Source organism: Armigeres subalbatus, unplaced genomic scaffold (assembly GCF_024139115.2).
Source record: "Armigeres subalbatus isolate Guangzhou_Male unplaced genomic scaffold, GZ_Asu_2 Contig1748, whole genome shotgun sequence".
Classification (NCBI taxonomy): domain Eukaryota; kingdom Metazoa; phylum Arthropoda; class Insecta; order Diptera; family Culicidae; genus Armigeres; species Armigeres subalbatus.
In genome coordinates, this window is record NW_026942559.1 from 65,013 (window position 1) to 74,785 (window position 9,773).

Consider the following 9,773-nt stretch of genomic DNA (forward strand, 5'->3'; position numbering starts at 1 on the left):
AATGCTAACGTTGAGCATGAAAATTCTTTTACTGAACCTCGCCCCTCGATCTGATACTTTAAATCCGATTCAAATGAATGCCTAAAATAGGGCAGAGTAAACATAGCGCCCCAGTGAGAAACGATGTTTTTACGTAGGTAATGTCGCTCCCTCTTTTCAATTATTCTAATACTCGAAAGGGTACGCTATGCTTTCGCAATGCACTACCGTCAGAAAACGTGTCAAGACGGTTGCCGTCTATTTATCGGATCGGATTTATCGGAAATCTGTCATAGATCAGCTTGGTCTTTTTGTGAACTGGCAGGCAGATTTGGATCATAGAAAACTCTTTGACTGAAAAAACGAGAATAAAATCAATTAAACATAATCGCAGCTAAAAGTAAGAAATTCTCATTTATCGGATTTGACAAAGAAGGAGCGTGATTTCGAAAAAAGGTTCTTTGGACATGTCAAACATGTCAGCAGGTATACATTTCCAATACAAAAGTTCACCGGAGACTCCAACGGACACAAAAGTTAAAATCAATCTGTCGATTCTGTGTCCTCATAGATTGCTCACATGTAGTGATTGAAATCGATTCTTGGCCCTTGTCAATGAAACATATTGCTCTGGACTCGTGTTTTCGTCCTCTCTTCTTTTCATGGAATCATCTGTTCTGTCCTCGCTTCTTGATGCGAATGAATCCATTCCTCGGCACTGAATGGAAGAATAGGGAAAAACCCGGCGGCACTACCGGAAATTAACAAATCATAATATGTGCCAATTTACGTCTGCTTAGACCATTCTGAAATGAGTAGTGATTGAGGATATTGGAAAACAGCGTTCCCAGAGACCGTGATACAAAGCCGCACCATATGGAATTGGTATTGTCGGGCCGGCACCAAACCGGACGCGCGATTGAGCACTCGCGCTGCGACTGCGACGCGAGTCGCGACAATTTGAAATATTTCATTAGTAGTGCGCATCATGGACGCATGGATGTACTATCATGCGCACTAATCAGAAATGAGTTGCGACGTCTGATAACTGCAGATATTTCATTTTATTGAAAACAAATTTTCGATTTTCTACTATACACGGAATACAAAAAATAACTTCCTAAAGCTAAAAACCCTGATTGATCCACCTAGCGGTGATTTTGCCTTTCGTGTGCATTAAATAAATTAAAAAGTTTGAGTGGGATTTTCTTAGATATAGTTAAATCTTTTGATCCCATAAGCCGATATGGTTAATTTTGAATACAAAACAATGGGAAACGTCGAATGTAATTTGTTGCAAGCAATTCGGTATAAGATAAGATCCTGAAACATTGCATGGAGCATAATTATGTTTATTAAAACCTGGAATGTGACTGTTATGCAAATGAATAGGAAATTTCTTGAACCAAGCCTATTATTTTATCAGTTTTTCATATACAGGAGGCAATTTTAAGCTTATTTCTGGAGGAAAATCAAAATCGTCAAAGTTTGACATGGGATTCTTATGCGAACCGAGGCAGTATACTTAGTGCACGAGAAAGGCAAAAATAAAATGAATTGGAAACACTGCACTGCATCTCATATCCAATCCTGCATCCGACCCTTCGATCGAACAGGCAGGGATATAATTTATCCCAATTATTCCTTTGCCCTCTATCACGAACGCACGTGGGAGTAAGGACTAACATCACACATAGTACAGGAAAGCTGTATCCTAATAATAGCCTTCGAATGATCTCTGTATTGACAGACATTGATTGCACTAAAGTCTGACTGAACAGAATTGTTGACGGGCTATGAACTGTTCGGTAGATGCGGATCAAATAAAGGAAGGAGAGAAATTTAATTCTGGACGTGCTTGCCTACATTGCTTGCAAACAAAGTGCCCATCCATGAATACGAGGACCCATGCGAATTCATGTACGAGTACTTTGTTTATTTTTATTATTTGGTAATCATTTGTACCGCCGAACTGTTTAGTGCTAACAAAGGAAGGGATGACTTGAAGTACATGAATGTATGCATAAAGGGCAAATACGATATATTTGATTCAGAAGTTTGATCTTTTTTGACCGTTGATACAACGCAGAGGTATCGGTTTTCGAAATGTCAGGTGTCTTCATTTGGCATACTTTCGTTATTGGGCTTCTCTTGTCTCCAAAAACGAAAAGCACAAAAAAATGGCCAACGCATGATCACACGAGTGTGGCATCACAGTATGCAGAAATATCGTATATCAGTTCTCAGCATAGGTATAGGGTGTGTACACTGTTATTTAACTTGCATCACTAAGAACTACTCGCCAAAAACTAGTGTCTTAAAGATTCTCAAGAAATTTCCAGAGATCGAGATACAATAGTGAGCATGGTTTACACATATGTAATGGTTTTACTTAAAATTTTAACACATTCACAGGACTAAAATTAGTTCTTATGGTGAATCGTATTGAAATCCAATTTCATGTAACTTTCAGTGGCACATAACTCTAAAAGCAAACGTCAGGCAAGAGCGAAATGCAGTTTTTTTATATTTGCTCATGAGCAGTATGCACGAATACATGTTTTTCAAATGGTTTTCAATAAATTGACATTTGTGCCATTTTGGGACTCTGTCGTGATTGTCCTTTAATGCACCCATAGGGTTTTGTACGAGACCTGAACCAAAAAAATATTGCGTTTTATTTTGTCAGTTGGATATTTGACTTAACTGAGTTCAGCTTTCTCAAAGAATCCATAATTTAGACTTTTTCTGAAAACAAAAACTAAAAATCAAAAAAGTGCGGCAATGTGAACCGGTTTTAATACTAAGCCTTATGTTGTACCATAATCGAGCGGATATCATACTAAAACTAGATTATTAAGGGGTCAAAACATATGGGTTCCAACTACTACCAACTGTTTCCGAGAAATCAATTTGTTCGAGAATACGACAATGAAAAAATACGGACTGATTTTGCGGCAACGACTCTTAGAGCGATACAACGGACACGAATAGGAACATGGGACGTTTTAACCCTAGCCCAGCAGGGTGAATTGGCAAAACATGCCAATGAGCCACGCAGCATGGTGTCAGGCCATTTGGCCGAATGCCGTTTGGCCGAATTCCATTTGGTTGAGTTAAAAAAATTGATCTCAGATTACGAGTAGTAAAGAGTGAGAATTGGGGCTGCAAAATGGTGGGTTGACATCAAGGAAGGAGCGCTCAACATAACTCTGATCCCCACAAGTTCCTATTTCACGCTTCCACGGGTCGTCCGATGACAAAAGACCGCCAGCTAAGGGTTGTGTACTTAGCTGGTAGTGCAGCTAGTCCTTCTGACATCAGCTAGAGTGAGAAGGTACGCCTCGAGCGTCTGTTTACCAGGAGATGCGGCTCAAACAGCGTCTGCCTGGTACCCAGCGGCTTATTAACGAAATGCCGCATCGCGTCAACTATACCTAAGGAGGCAGCCCAACCAGCGCGATGTAGGTAGGTAACGAGACCCCGGCAAGGTATTATCACGAAAAATGGAGATAGAATAAAAAGAGAACGTTATTTTTGGCATCCGACCCACCAACGAAATAAGGACTATGATTGGAAACTCGGTACCTGGAATATCAGGAACCTGAAGGTTATGCAGATGAAGCGAGTGATGCGGTAGAAACCCATTAGCGAACGAATCTGTGTGTTGGAGATACGGGGCAAAATTATCAATTACAGCCTAATCAACGTTTACGCACCGACAAACGATAAATCCGACGTCGTGAGAGATACGTTTTTTGTGGGGCCCTCCTTAGCCGTGCGGTAAGACGCCATGCTGAAGGTGGCTGGGTTCGATTCCTGGTGCCAGTCTGAGCAATTTTCGGATTGGAAATTGTTTCGACATTGTGAGACTGTCGATTTCCTTGGGGACACCTTTTTGTCCCTCCAGGGATTGTCCTGGGATTCAGGGTCGTTATAAAATGGCTCCAGAAAGAATTGGAATATGATTGGTAGGAGGAAGGACTTCCCTTGAAAAACGTCACAAGGTGGAATAACGATATAGTGGAAAATAGACAAATTATCAGGGCTTAGCAAGTATTGATTAAAAGAAGAGAATTCTTAATTAGTTAATTTAATTTCATTTTCTTTTGTACATTTCGTACGGAAGGAAAAGTAGGATTGCACACCTCTAAACTCACATGATCATCGTAGCTGCATTCGTGCACGTACCACAGCACAACCGCTTCCTCGCCGGGGTGGGATTCTCCATTTTCTCGTTCAGCGCTCCCTCATACACGCCGGCAAACTTCTTCAGGCACAGGTAGCGTCCGGAACTGGGTCGAGCATCGACGGGAACCTCTAACAGCGAGCGTGGCGGATTCGACGGTTTCTCTGCGCGGTCCGGGCTTGGTTTATACAGCTTGGCTTTCTCCACATCATGGCTTTCGACGGTTCACTTCTTAAATTGGATGATGAATAACCCGCGTCCACCAGGGGTTGAAGCAGCGAGGACCGCCCGTCGAAACTACAGGCACTTCACAACCGGGGTTTCACCACGCGTCACTTCACTAATGGCCAACTTTGACCTTCGACGATATCGTTCACTGGTAGAGAGAATACTTTTTTAAAAAAACTGGTAAAAGACTTGTGGTGTCGTCTGAGGTTCACCTGATAGAGAGCTGGACTCGCTGATTCCAGCTGTTTTTATTCCATCCTCGGTTCTCGTTTTTGGCTTCTGCTATGTCGTTCTTTCCAGACGTCAGATGACATTGACGGTTATGACCGACTGTGGCTTTCGGTGGTAGCGCTCAATGGTAGCGCATAACGTGAGGTGTGCGTTCATAGATATATAGTTAGGGTGTGCAAGGCGTATGGGAAATAGGTGGATGTATTCGATTCATAATATCATTTTCAATTCACATTCATTAATTCGTTTTCAATTCATATACTTTTTTTTATTTCTTAATTTAACTCTAATTGCTAGCATTCAAAAATAATAATATAATAATAAAAAAGGACACTATATACAAAAAGCTATTTACAATTAATGGAACCCAAAATCAATGGTTACAACATCCCTGGGCATAAAAATATCATAGTGTTAGCCTCATGATATACGAATGCAAGAATGGTAACTTGGCTTAGATACCTCGCAGTTAATAACTGTGGAAGTGCTTAATGAACACTAAGCTGCGGGGCGGCTCTGTCCTAGTGTGGGGATGTAATGCCAATAAAAAGAAGAAGAAGAAAGAAAGACACCTTTTATGAATGTCTTTTGATAAAGCCTATGGAGAGTGCCCAAAGCATGACGTGAAAATTGTTATTGGAGACGCTAACGCTCAGGTCGGTAGAGAGGACTTTTTGCGTCCCATAATCGGTAGGGAAAGCCTTCACTCCGCTACCAATGAAAACGGTAATTTCGCTAGTAAATTTCACTGCTGCCAGAGGGATGACCATCAGTAGCACCTACTTTGGACGAGAGAACATCCGAAAGCACACCAGGAGACACCCAAATGGTGAAACTTGCAACCAGATAGACCATGTTCTGGTGGATGGACGCCATTTCTCGGATATTATCGATGTGCGGACATTCAGGGGTCCGAACATTGTCCGATCAATACCTCGTTGTAAGTAAAATTCGATCACGGTTGTCAACTGTATCGAACGAAAGATCACAGCGAACGATGCGTTACAATATCCAGCGATTGTCGGCGGAAGGAGTATCGGCTGAGTACCGCCAGAAGCTCGACGAACGGATAAGTGCAATCAACGTTAGCGACAACATCAACGATCTATGGGAGTCGATCCATGAAGCGGTGAGCACAACAGCATGTGTCGACACAGTGGTAGGCACTGCACAGAGGCGACCCAGAACGGGTTGGTTCGATGTGGAGTGTCAGAGAGTGACAGACGAGAAGAACGTTGCCAGAAGCCGGTTGTTGGTGTTAGGTACCCGATCGAATAGAGATCGTTACAAGGAAGCAAGAGCAGCCTAAAAACGAACCCACCGCAGGAAGAAAAAAGAGTACGAAGAACAAGTTAATAGTGAGGCGCAGGAAAAAATGAAGCAGAACGATATGCGGAGGCTTTATGAGACTGTCATTGGCGTGCGGAGAAAGACAGCGCCATCTCCCGTCATGTGCAACGACCAAGAAGGGAATTTGCTGACAGATAAAACCAAAGTTGCTGCCAGGTGGAAGCAACACTTCGAGACTTTGTTGAATAGTGGAAGTGACGGTTCATCGGTGAACAAAATAAATATTAGCGATGATGGACAAGCTGTGGAGTCGCCTACACTAGATGAGGCTAGAAAAGCTATTAAATAGCTGAAAAACAATAAGGCTGTGAGGAAGGACCAGCCCCCGATTGAACTCAATCATGGCAGTGAGCAGCTTTATGAAGTTCTGCACCATATTATGTCGAAAATATGGGAAGACGAGGAATTGCCTGCTAGCTGGTTGAACGGAACGGTTGAACTCTAAGAAAGGGCACATACTGGAATGCGCCAATTACCGAGGAATAACCCTCCTTAATTCGGCGTACAAAATTATGTCCCGTATTCTGTTCAACAGATTAAGACCGCTTGAAGAGTCATTCGTCGGCGAATACCAACCGGGTTTTCGAGCCGATCAACGGCGGATCAAATGTTTACCCTGAAACAAATCCTTGATAAATTCCTGGAGTACAACTTGCAGACACATCATCTGTTTATTGATTTCAAGGCGGCGAACGATTCAGTGAAACGGAATGAATTATGGCAAATTATGCTTAAACATGATTTTCCGGCGAAACTGATACGGCTGATTCGTATAACTATGGACGGATCGGGTTGCGGATGAAATATCGACATCATTTGTTACCTTAGATGGATTAAAGCAGGGTGATGCATTCTCGAATCTAATGTTCAATATAGCGCTCGAAGGAGCAATTCGGAGAGCTAGTGTGCAAAGAAGCGGTACCATTATCACAAGATCGTGATATGCTCCTGGGATTTGCGGACGATATCGATATTATCGGGATTGATCACCGTGCCGTGGAAGAGGCTTTTGCGCCTTTTAAGAGGGATACAGCAAGAATTGGGCTCACGATCAATACCAGCAAAATGAAGTACATGATCGCTGGCAATCAACGTGGGTTCATTAGTGGTGGTGGTAGTGAAATGGTGCTGAATGGTGTAAAGTGGCAGAAGAATTTGTGGATTGTGGAAAAGCCGTATTGCAGCTGCAAATAGGGCTTACTACGGACTTCGTAACCAGCTTAAGTCCCGTAGTCTCTATCGAAGACAAAATTCGCGCTGTATAGTACTCTGATTCTTCCGGTGGCTTTGTACGCCCATGAAACATGGAATCGCTGATCGGAGAGCTTTCAGAGTGTTTGGGCGTAAGGTGTGGTATCTGGCGGCGTCGCATAAATCACGGCTGGATATTATTAAGCTTATACAACACGGCAGACTACGGTGGGCTGGACACGTTGTTCGTATGCCGGAAGAACGTCAAGCGAAGATAATATTTAATTTAGAGCCCGGATGAGGCCGCAGGCTTCGTGGAAGGCCGCGTACACGATGGCGTTTTGCAGTTGAAGAGGACCTGAGGGCGCTCAATGTTCAGGGCGACTGGAACGTCGATAAATTGCAACGGTTTTATTTGTAAACGATATAGTTTCTCAACGTGTTGATTCAACTGAAATTTTATCGAAATTAAATTTTTACATACCTTCTAGATTACTTCGACATAGAACATAATTTTTAATCAACCACTGCCGAACAAATTACGCCAAATATATTTTTGGATTGTTGATTTTTTTCGGTGAAAACGACACACACAATTTTCGTTTTTAATAACGTTTTGGCTTACTCCATCATCAGATATTGAAAAAAAAACCTTCACATCCTACCAGTGTGGTCTGATGGGATCTGAACGGTTTTTTTTTGCAATATTTGATGATGGCTGAATGGAGTAAGCCGAAACGTCATTACGAATTTTTTTTGTCTTTATTATCGAGACTTTTAGCCCGAGGCTGGCTCGTCTCGATAACGAAAATTGTGTGTGTAGTTTTTCACCGAAAAAAATCAACAATCCAAAAATATAGAAATTCATGGTGACCAAAACCCTACTAAATTGCGCCAAATTTGGGCCTCTCAACCGAATGATGGCTGTTTACAATCAACACTGCGAAACTATTGACTTAACAATGTCTCGGTATAACATTAGAAAATATTTTCAAAGAATGAACATTACAAATTCAGCAATATAAATTCAAAATCAAAATTATACATCACTTTACTTAAAAAAAACCTATTATTTAATCATACTATAGCATTACAAAAACAAACATGTGTATGTAAACGTACTAGTCTACGTTGGTTGACGAAATAAAATAAAATAAAGATTGGCCCAGGATCGAGTCCAGTGGTGAAGGATACTCCATTCGCCGTAGGTTCATCGAAGAGCTGTAGCCCATCAAGTATCAAGTAAGTAAGAGTGAGAATTGTGAAGTGAGTAATAAGACCTGGACAAAGATAGAGGAGCGAAGAGAAGCCAAAGCCGCGATAGAGCGATCAAAATCCAGAGGAGCCAAAGTCTTAGCCCGTCGACGATACGCGGCGCTTGAAAAGGAACCCTCATGTCGACGGGACAAGCGAGCGTGGGCAGACTGTCTGGCCGACGAAGGAGAGATATATCTACGATATCTCACGGCGCTTAAGCGCACAGTGGGACGGATTGAAAAAAAGACGGTCAAAACTACAAATATGGCACAAAATGAGAACAAATGGGTTTATTATACTTACTGTGATGAAATTTTATCATTTTCAACTACATTCATAACGATTGTTGTGATTGTAGCATTCAGTACATATACATACATTTTCATGTATTTTACGTAATTTTCAAATGCGTCGGAAAAAATGTTGGGGTTGTATACAAGACACGACCGCTCGACGTAAACTACGTAAAACCAAGTATAGTACACTGAAACAATTATTCCGCTCTACATAGAAGCGAAGGAACCATCGCACCGACACCACTACCCAGCTTTAGCAGCATCTCCCACTCTGTGATGGAGTAGGGACCCCACTGTCTAGCAGCTGTGCCACCTCATTCAAACACCCCAGTTCAATAATTGATAATACCCTAAAATTAGGCAATTACCAATGATAGGAACGCACTGTATAGGGGATGCATGATGCATGAAAGAACTAAATTTTTCAATAGTTTAGCGTTGATAATCAAGAGTTTCAATACTACTGGCAAATTGGTGGAAAGTTTTCGAATCGATTGATATATAAATCTTTAAAATCCATTGAAAGATAAATGATCTATTAATGATACAAATCTTACATGATTTCGTGACGGTCTCCAATTTTGAAATTTTCATTTTACACCCTGTATCCGAGTCTTCCCCTTAGACGTAGTTTACGTCAAAAACCTGCGGGCCCTAAATTTGGTTTAAAAGTTTATAATGAAAACTAGTAGCTATGCGATTTCCAGCGCTGGGAAATGATGGGTAAATTGTTTTCTGACCACATGAAAACACCACGAATTGAGTAAATTTCGAAATAGGCCCAAATTCGACTCCATAAGCCAAGGGTGAATATTTCATGAATTTGTGATACAATGTATGCAATTGATAGTTGATTATGTTATATTTGAAGATGTATTGAGTTTGAAATGATTGAATAACAAATTAGAAAAATATTGCAAAGATATCATGCTTCATATTTATATATTATCAATGGTGTTAAAAACAGTTTTCATGCCAACTTCAAAGGTACCCCAATGGGCACAATGTCGTCAAATTGACTCAACCAAAGTAATTTACAATGTTCTATAACC

At 41.3% G+C, this 9,773-nt stretch overlaps 1 long non-coding RNA gene across 1 annotated transcript; it reads right to left on the minus strand.

Moving 5' to 3' along the window:
• Positions 1–4,153: 4,153 nt before the first annotated feature.
• LOC134203305 (uncharacterized) lies at positions 4,154–4,968 on the minus strand. The gene is made up of 2 exons (XR_009977565.1): positions 4,609–4,968; positions 4,154–4,544 (listed from the first exon to the last, which is right to left on the minus strand). It is a non-coding gene; the product is annotated as an uncharacterized LOC134203305 (long non-coding RNA).
• Positions 4,969–9,773: the final 4,805 nt, after the last annotated feature.